This window comes from Sinohyriopsis cumingii, chromosome 8, assembly GCF_028554795.1.
Source record: "Sinohyriopsis cumingii isolate HCF-2022 chromosome 8, ASM2855479v2, whole genome shotgun sequence".
In the NCBI taxonomy this organism is placed as follows: Eukaryota; Metazoa; Mollusca; class Bivalvia; order Unionida; family Unionidae; genus Sinohyriopsis; species Sinohyriopsis cumingii.
In genome coordinates, this window is record NC_142968.1 from 116,413,628 (window position 1) to 116,433,431 (window position 19,804).

The window sequence follows — 19,804 nt, forward strand, 5'->3', positions numbered from 1 at the left end:
AACGCTGGAGTATTTGGACTAATATTCCAGCCTATGTCCAGGGTAGGCTGGAAAACCCTGGACAATTCTAGCATGGAAAACGCTGGAAAATTCTAGTATGGAAAACGCTGGAGTATTTGGACTAATATTCCAGCCTCTGTCCAGGGTAGGCTGGAAAACCCTGGACAATTCTAGCATGGAAAACGCTGGAAAATTCTAGCATGGAAAACGCTGGAGTATTTGGACTAATATTCCAGCCTATGTCCAGGGTAGGCTGGAAAACCCTGGACAATTCTAGCATGGAAAACGCTGGAAAATTCTAGCATGGAAAACGCTGGAGTATTTGGACTAATATTCCAGCCTATGTCCAGGGTAGGCTGGAAAACCCTGGACAATTCTAGCATGGAAAACGATGGAAAACCCTGGACAATTCTAGCATGGAAAATGATGGAGCATTTGGACTAATATTCCAGTCTTTATCCAGGGTAGGCTGGAAAACCCTGGACAACACTAAAATTTAGCTGAAAATTGTTGAAATATTTTATGAAAACGAGATTTTTAACAGTGATGCAACTTTTATTTGATGATAATTTCAAAAAGAACATGATCCAAATTACCCCAACCAACTCCTTGTATTGACTGTGATGTTTAGTAACTTTTAAACAAGGAAACAAAAATTAAAAACTATACTTGTCACTGGTAGCTTAATAGGGTGTGCACTAGTATTCAGAAGACAACATGGCTTAAGTTGTCATAAATGTCGCTACACTTCTATTGGTGTGTCAAAAAATCCAGATTACTGGCTCCTTAACATCATCCGAGTTTCTAAAAATATGTTCTCTTACTCTAGTTATAGTTTGAATTTATTCTAAAGCAATCTTAACATCAAAATAACAGAAATTCACATTAATTTCTATCTCAATTTTAATTAAAAAAATTTAAAATATTTTTTTTTACACGTGTTGTTTCATAGTTCATTCACCACATTTCTTATTTTTCTGTTGTCACCACTGGAGTCTGTGGAAGTGATGGTACTCTTGATGGTTTAACCAAATCGCAAAGCTTCTGCCTCGCCATCACCTCCCCAATGTTATACTTCTCCTTGATGATTTCTGAAATACAAATCATTGTATATTAAAGAATAGAATCAAGCAAGATTTCAAATTTATTTCAATCCCATATATATACAGAGAGAGAGAGAGAGAGAGAGAATGAGAGTTGTGCCCGAAACATATCATGCAATTACAGTACTTTTACAATCCCTGAGGTTGGTAATTGTAATGAGGCACTTGGCTTGATGACTAACTTAATAGGCTTAAAAACCTGTGGTTTCCATCACAAATTAAACTGGCTACCTAACTGCTCCTGTGGCCTAAGCCTAAGTAGTTAGAGCACCTACTACGGGTGTGAGAGGTCACAGTTTTAAACCCTTAACCGAGTCATACCAAAGACTTATTAAAAAAATGGTACTATTCGCTGCCTCGCCTGGTGCTCAGCATTAACCCTTTACCTCATGCAAGCGTCTTTTGACGCCTCTACTCCATTCACATGGAAGCGCCTTTTGACGCCTGCTATAAACATCAGCCATTTTAAGCCGGTTTTCATAGCGCCACCTTCGAGGAAAACCCCCATTTAGATACTACATTCAATTCTGTGAATGACAATTACATCAGATCACGTGGTCACTGTTTATGCCCTGGTCGATATCTGCTATTTAAAGTAACTGGGTCATAATCTCCACTCTCCAAAATGGAGGTCACGGATTTCATTCAGTACTTACGAAGTTTTCACGTTTAGAATCACAACTAAGAAAGATTCAATAACTTAGGTAAAGGCTCTGATATTGATGCAGGCAGCAATTAGTTTTCATAAATTATCAAACTCAGATGACTTAGTGATGTAGATGAAGACGACAAATTGTAAATTTAAAGTATGAGAAATGGCAGCTACGATTGGTCATGCGGCCTCACTGACATGACAGTGAATGAGTCCTCTCAAGGTTTTAAAACACGTAAAAAATTCTTCAGTGAAAAATAATTACGCAGCTATAACAATCAGACTTTTAATCTTAAATTTTTCCACACATAATAGATGTGTACCAAAAATGTAAAATGGTTACAATTGCTGTTTAACGTAAAATACACTACATTGCTTAACAGTTAACAGGCAGGCCTATGCGTATGGAGTCGAATAGGTAACAGGTGCTCTACTTAAAGCATGCTGCACTTTGTAATTATGCTCTGTAAGGTAAACGGTTAAGAGGTTAGTGTTAGTACTGGTCAACCTGGTGTCAAGATAATGTGAATGGGTGGGAGACATTATGCTACATGTCTGTGGCATGATATCCCAGTGCTAGACATCACTATAAATTGCCACACTGCAGACATCGTAGTGATGTGACTAAATATTTGTTAAAGCTACGTTACTAAACATCTGAATCACGCACACACAAACTGGCTACCATATACATGCAGTTGTGATTATACCATTTAAACTGAAAGTAGATTTATATTGTCCATTTGAATATTGCCTGTCTACACTATAATGTTTCAAGTAGTAGTTGTGTATATGTTTAAATTTCATAATAATGTTCCAGCCTTAGTTCATAAAAAAATTTTGTTACAATTTGGCATATATTTTGTCATAGGTTAACAAAGTTTAAAAAGCATGGTTAATAATTTAAAATATACCATAAATTATTTGAATTCTGGACTGGTCTTGGAGAGGTGGCCTTGTGTGTACTTATTATTGGCTCTTGCCCCAGTTAGCGTCTTGCCAATATATTCACCAGAGCTGTACAGCATTCTGAATATTTATTTAGCAGCTTTGTTAAAATCCAAAATCTGACATATTTCTGCCTCATGCTGGGTGTGAAAAAAAATTTAATCCAAATTTTCACCATGATGATTCATATGCACTAAGTTTCTGATATATTTACTTATCTACATACACAACTCCAGGTTACAGCTAATGTTCTAGACATTTGAATTTGAAACAAATGTGGTATTACCTCTTGCTTGCTTAATTCAAATTAAAAGATCGAAGAATTTCAATGAAGCTGTCGCCATCAAGTTGTTTACATAACTGTGCCTTGCAACTTTTTCTCTGAAATTAAAGGACACAAACTAAACAAGTATTTTTGGTGAGGAAAATTAATAATCATTTCCAACAGTTTACAACTGTACATTCTCATTAATTACACAATAAGTTACTATTAAATATTACTGAAATGGCTGAATATAAATTGGATAGACACAAGCCATAATCTGAATTGAAAATTAATTGGAAAAGGGATCTACCGGTATATTTCCTAGTCAGTCTAAAATTAATTAAAACAAATATAATTTATTGCTACAAATAGCACATTGTCTGGAAAATAATAACGAAAATGTAAAAAAATACAAATACCAGTCAGATCATTAATAATAACAAGGGTGAATAAAATTTAAAATGAAATTTACAATTTGGAAATGTATATTCGCAAGGCCGGCACGTACCAACTTTTTGAAAGACAGCCATGAGATGGCTGGTCATTGTGCATTAGGATAAGTAAAAAATGTTGCCAATTATGTAAGCAAAGCTTAAAACATAACACATACCTTTCAACATCCTTACAAGTTTGACGTTTAATTGGTCAGTCTTCAAACAGCATAAAAAAAAGATTGTTCCATAGGATATATTTCGTAATAGCTTTCCATAAATTTACGTCACGCGAAGTCTTTCGCAGCTAAGGTATGTGGCGGCCGTGCAAATAATTTTGCTACATTTGGACTGAGTAATGACTTACCTGCAATTTTCGCAATAATACACTCATGGTATCCCTTGAATCCACGACAAACTGCCGTCACTTTCTCTCCCGTGCGATATTCCTTCATTTCTTTTCGTGGCGAGTGTACATCAGCCATACAGATTATGCCTCCCTGAATGGGACGATCATTCACCCATATAACCAGGGATATTTCTGGTTCAGTGGTCATCTTAAAATCCTGGGATATTTTATATTGTATAATTTCAATGACACTCCAATCGAAAATTGCGCCTAAATTCTAGACTGGTTATCCAAAGTGTTTTACGGTGCCCAATTTGGAACCAAAATTTACAGAAAGGGTTTTATTTTTTCTTTTTTATTTTTCTCTTTACAGAAAATTTGGTTCTAACGCATGAAATCGAAATATGCCGGCTTTTTCAATGTAGTAACTGGTTAAAAAAAAAATAAGTTCATAATTTTATATCCCATCATAGTCAGCTTCCTCAACCATCATCATACGGAACAACCTCGGCTATTTCTGCGTGACAAAAACGTGACTCCGATACATGAAGGCGAATACTTGACAGAAAAATCAGACATTTTGTTCTCTTTCGATTTATGATTTATCTAAAGAGTTAATATGTATACATCGGATACCAACGCCGTGATTTGGATATGTTGGGGAATGATTGGTTTACAGTAAAGTGGTTTTAGAAGACAAAGTTTACGACCAAGAGGCAATATCGTGTCGAGGTGTGGAACACAAATGGAAGACAACACAAATTGGACACCCAAATATTATAGGTGAGTATGAAATAAACGGAGTCTCGACTTTATCTCGTTTGCCCAAGTATAAACTGACTATATGATTAACCGCCCAACACTATATATGTATGGCTGGTAATTAAATTGTAAGCAAGTATTTCAGTAAATGTGAAAAGATATACAAGGTCAAAAACAAGTTTCCTTTTGCACCAGTTTTAAAATTAGAGTAGGTATTTTTGTTTTTCAATTTATATATATATATATATATAACTTTCAAAGCAACCTAATTTGTGCAGTTTTATTTTAACAGCCATAACCTTGTAATTGTCAGTCTTGGAAATGTTAACTCCAGTGATACATGTAAGCCCAAACAGGGACTGCTCTGGTATTATGATAAAGTTGTAAATTTTTTGAGTATTTGTAGATCTAGTCCGAAAAGGTCTTTAGGTTACTGCTAAATTTTCAGACTGCTACATATATAAGTAAAATCATAACTTAAGTAACTTAAGTCCTGGAAAAAGAAATTTTGAAAAAATTTCACATGAATCTTAGCAAGATTAAAATGTACACAAGTTTTACCATGAAGATGATTTTTGAATGATATGTTAATGTTTTAATCAGTCTGACTGTACAGTCTGTAAATGTTTTAATGCTGTTTGTGTATTACAGGTACTGGCGTTCAGGACAAAATATATCAGCAGTTTGAAGTTAATTCCACAAAGTCCATTCCTAAAAGTACCATGTACTGGAGGAAGAGAAAACAATGGTAATTCCAGGAGTAATAGAGAGTTTTTTTACAATTTAAATAATGTCTGCAGCTGTCTCCCACAACATTGTTTATTTGTGTGAAGATAAGCATTATTCTTTATACATTTGTTCTTACCTAGTGCATTCACAGCTTAACGTGGCTCATATCTTAAACACAGTTTCATTACCATATCAATAATTTAAGGAATAAACAAATTTCACTATACAACACTAAGTGGAATTTTCAGAGTTCAACAAAATCTGAGTATATGGTGAAATCATTCAGTATTTACAGACAGAATATTCAATGTACGTGTTTGAACAGAACATTCACTCTGTATGGGTTATCCAACACACCATACACAATATATGCACATTGTACACCATATTTAACCAAATCAGCCAATTACAGAAATTCCAGGAAATATCTGATCAGTATTGATTCTTGCAGAACAAGATATAATAATTTATTGTTATGCATTGTCATACTTCAGTTTTTAATTATTCAAAATGTTAAATATAATTTTTACTTTCATTTTTCTTATAATGCCCTAAAACGTTATGAAACTCAAGTTGTTTTTCTGCAAACCACATAAATTTATGAAGTGCATGTTGTATCACATGTACTTTGTATGATTGAGTATATTATTATGTATCAATTACTTGTCATTTACATGCATTCATTGTGTATCATGTTTGCATTACCCATGTTTAAATGATGCATGCATTAACATTGGATTTGTTGAACTAAACTACTGTAACAGTGTAATATTAACTGTACATATTCAATTCCCACAACAAAACAATAAAGTTTGAATGTTAAGATTTTAATATGAATTATACATGTTCACTAAAATTTGTATTTCTCATTACAGTGTTGTTGATCTAGGTGAATCCAGTTCTGTTGGTCTTGGATATTATGAAATTGGTGACTGTACGTAATACTAACTCTTCAAATATAATGAGAATATCAACAGATGAACCAACTAGATATGGTGACAGTGACATGAGTTTTTCATCTGACTCAGAAGAAAGTATAGAGTTTTAATCAAGTTCAGACGATGAACAATATCATGAGGTGAATGAAGCAACTCAGTCTTACCCATCCCATGTCACAGATCCCCCACTTCATGTCATAGCCCCATAACAAGATATATATTGTAGTGAAATCACAAAGTCTGAACATGTTATTGTCCTTGAGGCTTTGCCAACAAGACATAATTTGTCAGATGCTAAATATGTGACTTTTTGGACTTAATTCAGTTGCATCTTCCTTCAGCAAACACAGGATTGACAATTGTCAAAGATTTGAAGGAAAAATGTGAATTCAGTAAGGAGTATCTCAAATACAATTTTTATTGTGAGATCTGCGAAAAATTGTACTCCAATAAAGAAGGAATGTGTGAAACTTGGGGCTGTACAGGTGTACAAAACTAATAATTATGAGCAAACGTCTCTTTGGAATGAAGTTGGCTCTGACAAGAAAGAAGACTTCCTTTCGTCATCAAAAATAGGATTGAGTGTCTTCGAGAACCTATTATTGTTGTTGAAATTGGAAATGCCATTTATGGTACTGTTCTCCCCAATCATCATGAAAAGGACTAAAATGGCTCTCACTATTGCACAGCAGAATTTCATACTTATACACTGTAGTGTCAAGCTCATGTGGTGAACAGATTTGGACATATTTATGATTTTATATGCACCAGATATTTTCTGGTCAGGATTTAACTAATTTTTCAGGATATCTTCTCATACATGTATAGTTTGTGTTACACCAACATTTTTGTATAGTGATGTTCTTTTGATAATGAACATTTAATTACATATGTGGTACATACAATAAATGATGTACTACTTCAACACTTGTGTTTTTTTTTTTTTAAAGCAGGGGTCAAGTGTGTGTGTGTATGGTTTAGTTTGTTTATTTGACTTGTGTCCTCTATTTCTCAGTATATATTTATCATAGGTTTGAAATAATAGTTTAGTTTCAAGTTCAAAAATCTGTGTTACAGCACAGTTTAGTCATGATTGCTCTTTCTTTAGGTAATTAAAAATAATTCTTAGTACCAATCTTGAAAATTGACTAAGTTCTTTTCCAGGGTTTTCCATGCTGAAATTTATCCAAAAAATTCTAAGTCTAAACTGTCCATGCTTTTCCAGGGTTTTCCATGCTGAAAAAAATTCAGAGTCCAAAATGTCCATCATTTTCCAGGGTTTTCCATGCTGAAAAAAATCAAAGTCCAAAATGTCCATCGTTTTCCAGGGTTTTCCATGCTGAAAAATTTCAAAGTCCAAAATGTCCAGCATTTTCCAGGCATGTCCAGCATTTTCCATGCACAGTGTCCAGGGTTTCCATGCTAAATTCTGCAGAATATTTCATGTTTCCATCGTTTTCCAGGGTTTTCCATGTTTTTCCATCGTATTCCATGCTTTTCCAGAGTATACGATGGAAAAAGTACAGCCGGGTATTCCCAAAGACAAACATAGCTTGGAGGAGTATTGGAGTATTCCCAAAGACAAACATAGCTTGGAGGAGTACTGGAGTATTCCCAAAGACAAACATAGCTTGGAGGAGTATTGGAGTATTCCCAAAGACAAACATAGCTTGGAGGAGTATTGGAGATTAATCAGCAGCTTTAAAAACAAAGTCACAAAAAATTGAAGTTTGAACTTCTTTGTAGGCTTAGCATAGGATTTTTGTTGGTAGTTCAGATCTTTATGGCAAACATTGCACGTTGCCTGTCCTGGTGTTTAGTTATTGTTCAAATTGATCATATACATTCCTGTCAACATTGTAGCATGCCATTCTCATTTGCACACATTTTTCAAACCCTTATTCAAACTTTTTGTGTCCATCTCCCAATTGATAATTCGAAATGCCATATTCATGGTAAGCATGCTAATTCCCATCAGCAGAGATGTTCCCAGGGCACATGATTCGCACAAAATTTGTATGAATTTGCACACTTTGAAAGCTGAGATGCATGAGAACTCCAACAAATTAATTTCCTATGGAAATGTACTCTTCGCAGTATCAACTTTAGTCATCCATTCACCCTTAAAGTACATGTAGAGATGGTAGAAAGATTGTAGCACTTGATGAGACATGTATTATTTGTAATTCTTTACATATCTGGCTTCTTTAGTTTGACATGAATGGTTGTTAAACTAAATTTCATTGGCACAGTGTCCCTATAACAAGCATTGTACACCTCATCTTGTAAAAATCATGCAATATATATATATATATATACACACACACATACATACACAGCAGTCACCCTCTTATAAGGCCACCCCTATTTAAGCAGGGAAGTATATATACAGCAGTCACCCTCTTATAAGGCCACCCCTATTGCAGCAGGGAAGTGGCCTTATAATGAGGGTGGCCTTTCTAGAAGGGGATGACAAATGCAAATAGTAAATACATATGAAGAAAGTCACAAGTATATTTAATTCTAAAACATTTAATATTTTCATAAAAAAATCACATGCATGTTGTGAAATAAATGTAAAACAAACTGTTTCATCATTTTCAAAAGAATGTTATGAATAACCATTGATATAGTTTTAAAACTGTCTTTATAATTATGTTACAGATCACATCATCTGTCACTTTGTTGGTAACAGTCTAAAAAAACAAACCAGTCTCATCACAATTAAAAATATCCTTGCTGTCATATCCCCTGCATATATCGTTTAGTCTTTTGTTCCAATCTTCGACAACTTCATTATTAACTTCAGCTGATTCTCCACTAAGGACAGAACACTTAATATTGCGTCGCACTTGAAATCTGTGCAACCATCTGTTACTTGCAGTAAAGTCGTCATATCCCAATTCAAATGACAAAATTGTTTTTTTTTCTTGTCATTCAAATCTGGATACAAACATGTCGTGGCTCAAACAATCTTCCTTTCTCAGTCCATTCCACCATCCCACTTCTGCAGAATTGTTTCCTTATCTTTCACGATATATTGTTTAGCTGAGTCTTTCTGACATTAGTTTTCTGCAAGGATCCTCGACACACACACACACACACACGGTCAGTTGAATTACTTTCACTTTCTCTTCTAAACTGGAATTTTTTCCTTTACTCGATGACATGTTGATCTTTTTGCAGTAAGTTATTCATGTTGCCAGCTACAGTACTGATAAAACAATTTTTTATGCGTCTAAACAAATTGACGTGTGTTTTTAAAGGAAGTGATCTTGGCACGTGATTCGTTAGTCGCAGTTTGGTACCCTATTGTTTTTATACATTTCTTTACACTAAGTGAGAGAAGCCAAAACGGCTTCAATATGTACCATTAACATCACACAGATTTTACCTCGCAGCCATTAGGATTTGTAATTTTGACAATTATTGTCAGTAGTAATAGCCACTGATTATGAGAGTAAACAAGCTCAACATCTTACTAAGGGAAGCCATAAAGGCTATCAAACCATTTTCCTGCTGACTTGTGTATTGTACATTGATACTGCTACTTCTCAGCTGTTGCTACTGTTCAGTAATTGTAATCTTAACAATTATCAGTGACTAAACTGGACATCTTATGATAACACAGCAGTAAGGCTAATTACGTGTACTTACCCTTTTGTATGGATTAAAATTTGAGTCTTTCTCGGCTTTATGGAATAAATGTGGCTTCTCATGAGGCAAAAATGATATAATATTAACCTTAGTGGTACATGTACTTTAGTCAACACTTCTTTCAGTAACGAGAACCTGAAATCGGGAAACAGAAATCGGATTACTTAACCCACATTATGAATAAAATACTGGTTCTGGATACATATTAAAATAAAATATGCACTTGTGAGGGGTAAATTTTATATTATTGCACTAGTATGCTGGTTGCGATAGCCGGGTGGCCTTTTGTGAGGGGTACTTTTGAACACAAACTCGTCAGTGCCAACGGATTCTGGCCATAAGTAGAGGGTGGCCTCTGGTCAGAGTGGCCGTTCAAGAGGGGGACTACTATATATATATACTTCCAATGACAGTTTGGTGAGATCTCACTGAAATTTCACTGACATGGTGGGGAGATTTCACTACACATTTTATCTAAACTGTCTCTTAAATTTCATCAAATTACCTGAAATTTGAATGAAATAGTGAAATGTCAGTCACTATAGACTATTTGACACAAGCGTCATTCATTTTTAGTTGACATTTCAAAATGTTTCAAATGAAATAATGGGTACAAATTATACAGCACTTTATTAATCACAATACAATTTCAATATAAATGAAATAAAATTATACAGCTGTTATGACACGACAAACAGAAGTACTGCAGACTGGAATTTTGAATGTACAAACTATCATGATGCTGTGATTGCTTAAAGTTGAACGAACTTGTAAAAAACAAACACATTTATTACGATATAATTACAGATTTTCCTCAGAATTTTAACACAACTAGAATATTTTGCTTATTATAGCTAAAACCACTCACATCATTCAAGGCTGATTCTTGTGGGCCATATTAAAAAAAGTCCACAAAGATTATGATATGACCATCTTTGATAGAAATGGATATCTGACAACAATACCATCACTTCCACACCAACGATCTTAACAAGGATTTTTTAATTTTTTTACAAATCGTCAAGGAGTCGCTGAATTTGTAATTTATGTGCACTGTTGATGCACAAGTGATTAAATACGCAAGGAATATTCAGATTTGGTAATGTCATCAAAATGCACCCATTAACACATCAACCCCTGGAGGTTTTTGTTGTGTTTGTCTGAAATTTGAGTAGGAAACATATTTTGAAAGCTGTTTCTGAATACATCCAAAAACACCAACTTCCAGGTGATCTTCTAATAACATGCTGCCTAGTTATGTTAGAAACAGTTTTTCATTGGTTATTTGGCTTGCGCATAAGCAGAAGGGTAAAAGTTCTTTTTTGTTGTTGTTTTGTTTTGTTACTTAATGGACCCATTATTTTTATATCGAGACCACTCTTTGTTCCAAATGCCCATCTTATCCTACTTTTTGCAAAGGTTCATCCGTCTGTTTGCAATTCATACCGGTTTACCTTAGATCTGAGACCAAAAAGTCTAAAATCCGGACACAAAATCGGATTCCAACCACGGGTGAATTTTGGGTAGAAAACAAATCGGGTCCAAAAATGAGGTTTTCCTTCTGTATTTTGTAGTGCAACTAGAAATTCCAGATTATTTGGTATCATTGTAGAGCTACATCTGTCTACCTTTCTATAATACCACCCACTTTAGTGTATCTTACATGACCTTGACACTACAGAGCTCGGCAGTAGGCTACTACCTCCTGCCACTTAAATGTGTTAACATTGTCCCTCCTTAAATCCTTGAAGGGAACCAATTTGGATTGTATAACTTCCATATCTGGTCCAATTTCTTCTCATTTTAATATATTACTGTAGAGTTGGTAATAGTTCAGATCTTTATGGCAAATATCAAGAAATTCTAGTACTGGCATCTGGTTTTCTTCCAAATTGACCAACTATGTTTCCATCGACTTTGCTTTAAAGCCAGTTTCATTTCCACCCATTTTTCAAACCGTATTCATGTTAATGATCCTCTTGAAAATTTGAAATGCCATGCTTGGCAAACATGCTCATTCCTATCAGTTTCCATTACGCAAAGACTCATTGGATAAGCACAAACTTTTGACCAATCATTAAGCTCTTTACAGCGATCATCTGCTAAATAGTGTTCAGAATGAATACTATTATAAGTATTGCATAATGGGACTGAATAGACCATTATTTAAAAACTAGATTGGAGATGAAAAGCAAATAGTCCATATAACGGAAAATTGGATTCAGGTCAGGAGAAAGGCAGAATTCTGCTTTAAAACAGTAAACAATCTCGTCTGATGGCAGTTATAAAATAAAGGAAAAATCAGAAAAAATGTGTTAAAAAGTTATTGTTCTGAAAATAAACAATTAAAATTAGCTATCAGAGATGGGAAATAAAGGTCTTGCTGAAAATCAAGGTCATGGCTCAGCTTTAGTATTCTGTCACCCATCCCCTTTAGCTCAGTGTTATACTTGCATATCAGGCATCATCAACTTACATCCGAGTTACATTGATATCATATGGGTACATTTAAAAATCACTATCCAGCCTGCAGAAGGAGTTGCACATGCTGTTGTATATCTTCACTGAAAGGTGTGTCAAATACTACATGGGTGGGGATGGGGTGGTGGTGGTGGGTTTATCTTTTAAGGTCACAGTCATATCTCAGTATTTTACTTATTCCATTACAATTTCCCTTCCCTAATATAACTTAAAATTTAAGCAGTTTCATATTAAGAGATAAAACATGGTATACTTTGTATGTCGTCATTAGAAGTTATGTCACACTATACTGGAGATTCTTTTATTAAGGTCAAGTCCAAATTTTTTAACCTTGCCATTTTCATATGGAATGAAACTTTATTATGCATCATAACTAAAAGGTGTGTAACATACCACAGTGAGGTTATATCTTCAAGGTCATGTACACAGATAAATATTTTGTATTTTTTTGTCTTTTCCTTTTACTCTAAGCCATTTCAGATGAACAGATAATATCACTGTGATAGGTAGTTTGCAACAATGTTGTAAAGTTGATTATTTTGAAAACTGAGAGCAAAACAAATGGAAAAGAATCTTCTTGTTTCAACAAACAAAACTCAAATATTCTTGACAGAACATTCTTTTCACTTAAAGACAAACATTAGTAAGCCCTGAATCAGCATTACCCCAATCTGGTGAATGATTGAAAAAATCACTAGACTGCCAGAAATATTCAGTCACCATCTTCAGGTGGATGAGTTGGTTTATAATTCCTGGCTTATTAATGATGATTAGCTGTAGTTAGTAGATTTTTTCTTACACATTAGGGTGGGACAGTTTTCAAAATGACTTATCCTAGCAGACTATACACACCAGGGTGGGGCAGTTTTGAAAATGCTGTATCCTGGAAGGCTTATGCACATCAGGGTGGGACAGTTTTCAAAATGACTTATCCTAGCAGGCTATACACACCAGGGTGGGACAGTTTTGAAAATGCTGTATCCTGGCAGGCTTATGCACACCAGGGTGGGGCAGTTTTCAAAATGATGTATTCTGGCAGGTTATGCACACCAGGGTGGGACAGTTTTCAAAATGATGTATTCTGGCAGGGTGGGGCAGTTTTCAAAATGATGTATTCTGGCAGGGTGGGGCAGTTTTCAAAATGATGTATTCTGGCAGGCTATGCACACCCGGGTGGGGCAGTTTTCAAAATGATGTATTCTGGCAGGAAAAAAGCCCTTAAGTTCAGCAATTTCAGTAGTTTAGAGCAGGCACTTTAATATTGAACCTGGTACGTCATTCAGGACTTCATGTTTCCTTATTTTCAGTCAGTTCAAAACATTATTTTCTTCTTCACAACTTTATTCTTGTAATTATATTTTCCAAAAAGAAAGAGTTTAGATACTATGATGTTGCCATAATGGGCTATCCAGATTGATATCTGCAATTTGGTGGCTCGTGGGTTCAAGGCACAAGATTTACTGGACCCTTTCAATGCAGATAAATATAGATTTTGAAATGAAACTATGTTGACAGGAAGTGAAACAGCAATCGCTACTTCAGCTGCTGTTGCAGTGGCATCACAGCTTGTTGAAGTTTTGATCAAGTTCATTTGAATATATTTGCTATAGCGGCCCTAGGGATGGATTATTAGGAAGCTGGCTAAAAGGTAGCTAATTCTGTGACATGTTGCCTAACCCCTTTGACCCTGGGGTCAAGGTCTCAATTACAAATTTCTTCATATTGAATCATTATAAAGCTAGGATAATTAATTCCACAATAGATTTTGTTTATAAAGAGACTTTATTTGATAGATGACTTGAGTACAAAGTGTTAAAGTCTTGCCCACTTAAATTGACAATTTACTTACATTGACATCCGCCCAGGTCGATGAAATTACAAAGTCCCAGTCCCATGGTCTATCATTACTACCAAATTTGTCATGCTTATATCGACATCCGCCTAGGTCGATGAAATTACAAAGTCCCATGGTCTATCATTACTACCAAATTTGTCATGCTTATATTGACATCCACCTAGGTTGATGAAATTACAAAGTCCCAGTCCCATGGTCTATCATTACTACCAAATTTGTCATGCTTATATCGACATCCACCTAGGTTGATGCAATTACAAAATCCCAGTCCCATGGTCTATCATTATATCAACATTGAGATAAAAAAGTAACTGTACATATCAACAGAAACCCTTAGTCCCAACTTGAATAAATTCTTTGTTTTCTTTACATTTATTTTGACAAGCTGCCAGTTCAGACTTCAATGATCTACAATTATTTTGATGTTGCAGCCAGACTTTAATGCTGCTATTGCATTAACAAATGGGTACATGTTTGGACTTAAGAAGTTAGCAACTTTAGTAGTACAATATATGTACCCTTCATCAAAACAAGCCAGCTACAGTCTTTATAAAAACAAACCTTCATCATAGGAAATCGGTACTAGACTTGTATAGAATCTATACATATAGAATCTATACAATCTGATAAAGTGTTGCATTTCCCAAAGTTATCTGTGATTGGAACAAATTTTTTGTGTCGTGCAAGTTTCTTTTTCTGCAATATAATCTTTTTTACTATATTTGCATACTCTGTTCTAGAAGTTGTGAATGTTATATTTGTAGCCTGTTTCGCTTGGTAGCCTCATTAAGAAGTTGAAGCCTGTTTCCCTTGGTAGCCTCATTAAGAAGTTGAAGCCTGTTTCCCTTGGTAGCCTCATTAAGAAGTTGAAGGCTGTTTCCCTTGGTAGCCTCATTAAGAAGTTAAAGCCTGTTTCCCTTGGTAGCTTCATTAAGAAGTTGAAGCCTGTTTCCCTTGGTAGCCTCATTAAGAAGTTGAAGCCTGTTTCCCTTGGTAGCCTCATTAAGAAGTTAATGCTTTTTGTCTCAGGCACTGAGGCAGCCTAAGATCTTGTCCAGTTTAAGTACATGTAGTATGTAAATACTGTAAAAACTAAACAGCTATGTGATGCTGGTGACAATGCATATCATAGTTAATTGGTTATTGACATGTTGCTTGACAGTAGATTATAATGAGGCTGCCATTATTTTTAATTGATGTATTTATACACTATATATTTTTTAATGGGATGTGACTGGTACACACATTTTCTAACATGTGATTTATATTCAGATTCATGGTGTTTTCATGTGCAGGTTTTGTTCACTCATTATGGATTGCATAACACAAATGTAAATTGTCAATATACATGTGTAAATCAGGATTTACACCTGTATATTGACAATTTACATTTGTGTATGCACTGATGACCTCTTACAGATGAATATTGGGGCCCCGAGTGGTCTAAAGTGCTCACCGTTACGGATCATTGCCATTTTACCTCTGTCTGCATGGGTTCAAGTCTCAGGTTCGGCCAATGTGGGTATGTGAGAAAGCTTGCCAGTAGCTTTTCATGGGTTGGTGGTTCTTTCCAGGGTTTTCCCAGGTTCTTCCTCCACCATTGATACTAACCGCCTTGTATAGCCTATACTGTGCTGAAAATTGGCGTTAAACTCTACAACAACAACAACAACAACTGATGAATATTACTCACATGCAAAATTTAGATTTTTTTTTTTTCTTGATGACCCTCTCCCCCCCCCCTTTATCTTGACAGCCATATAAGTTGATAGGTTTACTTCAGGCTCAAGTATGTTGAAATAAACTGAAATAAATGGGTAATAATGTGCATGTTTTGAGAGGTCTCAGTATATTATGTTTGCCATGAGTATGGGAGGAGGGTAATAATTTTCAATTTCAAAATAGTATGTTTATTTTCAGACACTGAGCAGGCTGAAAAGGATGGAATTAAGGAGAAAACAACTAGCACACCTATTAATGGCCGTGGCATTTTCCAGTCTCCAAATGACCATGGCATTTTCCAGTCTCCAAATGAAAGTGGTAAGTCAGCAATCAGAGTGAAAAATATCACTCATTTTGTTATGGATAAGACAGAGAAGACAATTTTAGGTCACAGAAGAGCTCAAACAGAGAACGGTTTTGGCATCCGAAATAGAACTGAAACTCATAGAGTGTGGCCATCAAACTGCAATACAAAACAAAAGGAATACAAGGACACATGCAAGAAGACACCTGGCCAACATAGAGATACTGTCAAAACGGAAGAAGTTAAAGGTGATTTGTTGATGTATGAAGATGATATGGAGGAGCATAGAAAAAGAAAGGATGCCTTTAAACAGGGACTTCAGATAGTTCTTCAGAACTTTGCAAGGGGTAAATTAGACTATGATGCAAGTGTAAGAAGTATCAAGCAAGGAGGGACTTGGTCAAGGGAGACCAATAATGTGGATGATGATTACAGGGTGAAAGAAGAGTATGCAGCTGCAAAGATTAATCCTAATCCTTTAGTGTCTACAGCAATTGGACAAGACAGTGGTAAGTTCAGTATACTCAACCCAAGTTCACCCTTGTCTGTTACATTTAGAAATGATGAAAGCCTGTTTGAAACCAGTCACTCCATTTCTTACGCGAACATTTCTGTGAACAGTTCATCTAAAACACATAGTGGTGGCATTGATGGTGGAAATCATCACAATGTTTTCATCTCACCAGATCAAAATAAGACTGAAAAATTGCATGCTGATAATGTGGAAGCACATATGAGTAAAGAAGCATTAGAAAGAGAAAGAGTGTGCACTGAGGAAATATCCTTAACACATGTAACTGAATTGCCTGTTGGCCAGGCATACAACAGCTTTTGTCATGACATGCCTGTTAAATCCCAGACATGCCAATCTGACAGTTCGTTAGCAGGTGCAGCTGAAACCTATATCAGTAAATTTTATGCCTCTAAAGAGTATTTTGAACATCAGATTAGTGAATCAAAAGGTACAGCTCAGTCAGCTTATCAGAAATCAGAACAATATTTTGAACAACAGAGTAGTAAATCAAAAGGTACATCTCAGTCAGCTTATAAGAAATCAAAAGAATATTTTGAAAAGATGAACTTGGAGTCCAATCAAGGTAACATAGACAAGAAAGGTAAAGACAGCCATGACAGACTTCCATTAAAGAGGCAATCATCTGGTGGTTATGGTAAGCCTGTCATGGTCATTTCACCAAACCTGGGGAATGAAAGCCAGGATAAAAGCCCATCTTCCTTCAGCACATCCATGGGTCTACAGAGTTTAATTGAAGATCTTGAAAAACATTTGCCATTTACCACTCGGTCGTTTCAGAACTTATCAAGCCCAAGAGGAGAGGCAACAAAGAAACTTCAGGAATGTAATTATGCTGATAAAGATTACAAAGAACAAGGAAAGGGGGTAAGTAATTGCATGAAGCATTGGAGTTTTGAGTCTGACAAGCACAACTTGGATGTAAAACTTAACATGGAGACAAGAACAGGGGAGACTGCTTCCACCAAAAACAAGGGTGATGGATCTTTAGCACAGTCAAGTGCAAGATCAGAGAGTAATGGAGATAGTTGTGGATTTGAAAAAATTGAAAGAGAGAAGAGAGAAATTGTACCAAAGAGACTTCCAGATGTAGAAGATAAATTTTCTGATTTTGTACTTTATATGACTGACTCAAGTGTGCAAGCTGCAAAATGTGAACTGCAGGAGTCAGAAAGTGAATCAGAGGAGAGATTCTCTGGAAGAAGTGTTGTTGATAAACCACCTTGCCTTGGTAAAATACAACATAAAGCTGGTAAGAAGAGCCAGAATATTGGCATTCAAGCAACAGAGTTTGGTGCATACAGAGGGAAAGAGAGATCATCTAATGCAAAGTACCACTTTTTGAATTCTACAGGAATGGTGAAGATTTGCTCTCCAAAACTGAAGCTTCTATCAGAAAATCTGGCTTTTGAGAGCCATGCCATTATTGAAAATTCGGGCACTAGTGAAGACCCTTTGGAAAATGAACTGCAAACTGTTTCTTCCAACAGTAGACATCTTTGTAGAGATAATCAGGACACAGAACAGAAGAAGAAGAATTTGATAGAAGAATCTGACAGTAATTTGTGCACGGATGAAAGTGATGAGGTTGGCTCTAACTCAGACAAAATGGAAAAGAGCAATGCATCACAATGTAGTAGTGATGAGGGACAAGGGAAACAACAAACAGATGATAAGGCACCACAAATAGATGATACTAATTATGAAGAGTTACCCATTGGATGGGAGATAACCTGTAAGAAAGGGGTGATAACTGAAGATCACAACTTAGTCGACCTCCATAATTCTGCAGATAAAGCTACTGACTCAGTGGAAATCAGCTCATCGCCTAACACATATGGCTACTTTGTTGAGCAGCATGGGGAGAAGATTCTCGATGGGGATGGAACAATTCAGCAGGAAGCTGAAATGATGCACCATATGGAGGTAAGTACTTCTGTGGACCAGAATCAGATGACAAAAGAGATGTTACAGACCTCTGAATCAGAACGACAGTCAGAAGATGGCTGGGATGACAGCCAGGAGGCAGAGGAAATGGCCCAGTTAGACAAGTTCAATGAGATTTTAGATGAAGGACTCCAAAGCTTGGATCCAATTATGCAGTGGGTTCAGAACCAAGAGTTTGACTTGCATGTTCCAGAATTACAGATGATGTTGACCCCAAAAAGGAATCCTTATGATTATCAAGCCCATTTCAGGAACATGTCTCCCTCAGAAAGGGGGTTTCAACTCCCAGATATGATTCCCTTCCAGCAAAGTGGCATAGAACCAACATTTGTACCCAGCCCTGATATAGGAGGTGATAATAAAGCTGTGAACCCTGCTTTGGAGGGATGTAACAAAGCAGACACACTTCAGGATGAAACTATTTACTTCAGCGTGTGAGGTTTTAGAATGAAGACATACAGTATTGCCTTCTTTTAAATGTCATACTGTGATTAACATATCACAGTATGTATTAAATGGTGTCAGCTTGTCCTTATGAGGTTGATATTTCTAGACCCGTTGTACTCAAAAACTACCAACAACTACATGTTTTGTCATTTGTTTTTGCTAGATAATATATTTGTTAAATAAATGTTACAGATTATTTGAAGTCTCTTTAAATAGGTTAGTACATACTTAAGTTTAATTTTTCATATATTAAATTTATTTATAGCACATGAAATTATTTATTTGATCAATTTAAAATGTCAGGTCTCAGTTTGTTTGCGTGTTGAAAGTGTTTTAAAAATTTTCATTTCATTTTCTGCTGACAGTGAAGATATTTTAAAATTGAAATTACAACAACTTTAAAAGGTTCCAGAACAAAAATGCAGCTTCTAGGCAATAAGAAACTTAAAGATAATGTTTTAAATATACCAAATATTATTTAACATCATAGTAATTGCTGCTTGCTCAAATAAAATATAAATAAATTATTTTCAGAGTTGTTCATTCAGCAACAAACCCACTGATCTTTACAGCATTTATTCCATGATAATCCTGGGAGGGGGCAAGCCTTATGTATTTTTCTAAATCAAGTGGATGGCTTTGATCAGATGAAAATATCTTTAGGTGAATGTTTACCAGAATT

The 19,804-nt window shown here is 35.5% G+C and overlaps 1 long non-coding RNA gene across 1 annotated transcript; it reads right to left on the reverse strand.

Moving 5' to 3' along the window:
• Positions 1-885: 885 nt before the first annotated feature.
• On the reverse strand, positions 886-4,073 carry LOC149794465 (uncharacterized). Its single transcript, XR_016422632.1, has 3 exons — positions 3,767-4,073; positions 2,990-3,084; positions 886-1,091 (listed from the first exon to the last, which is right to left on the reverse strand). It is a non-coding gene; the product is annotated as an uncharacterized LOC149794465 (long non-coding RNA).
• Between the last annotated feature and the right edge of the window lie 15,731 nt (positions 4,074-19,804).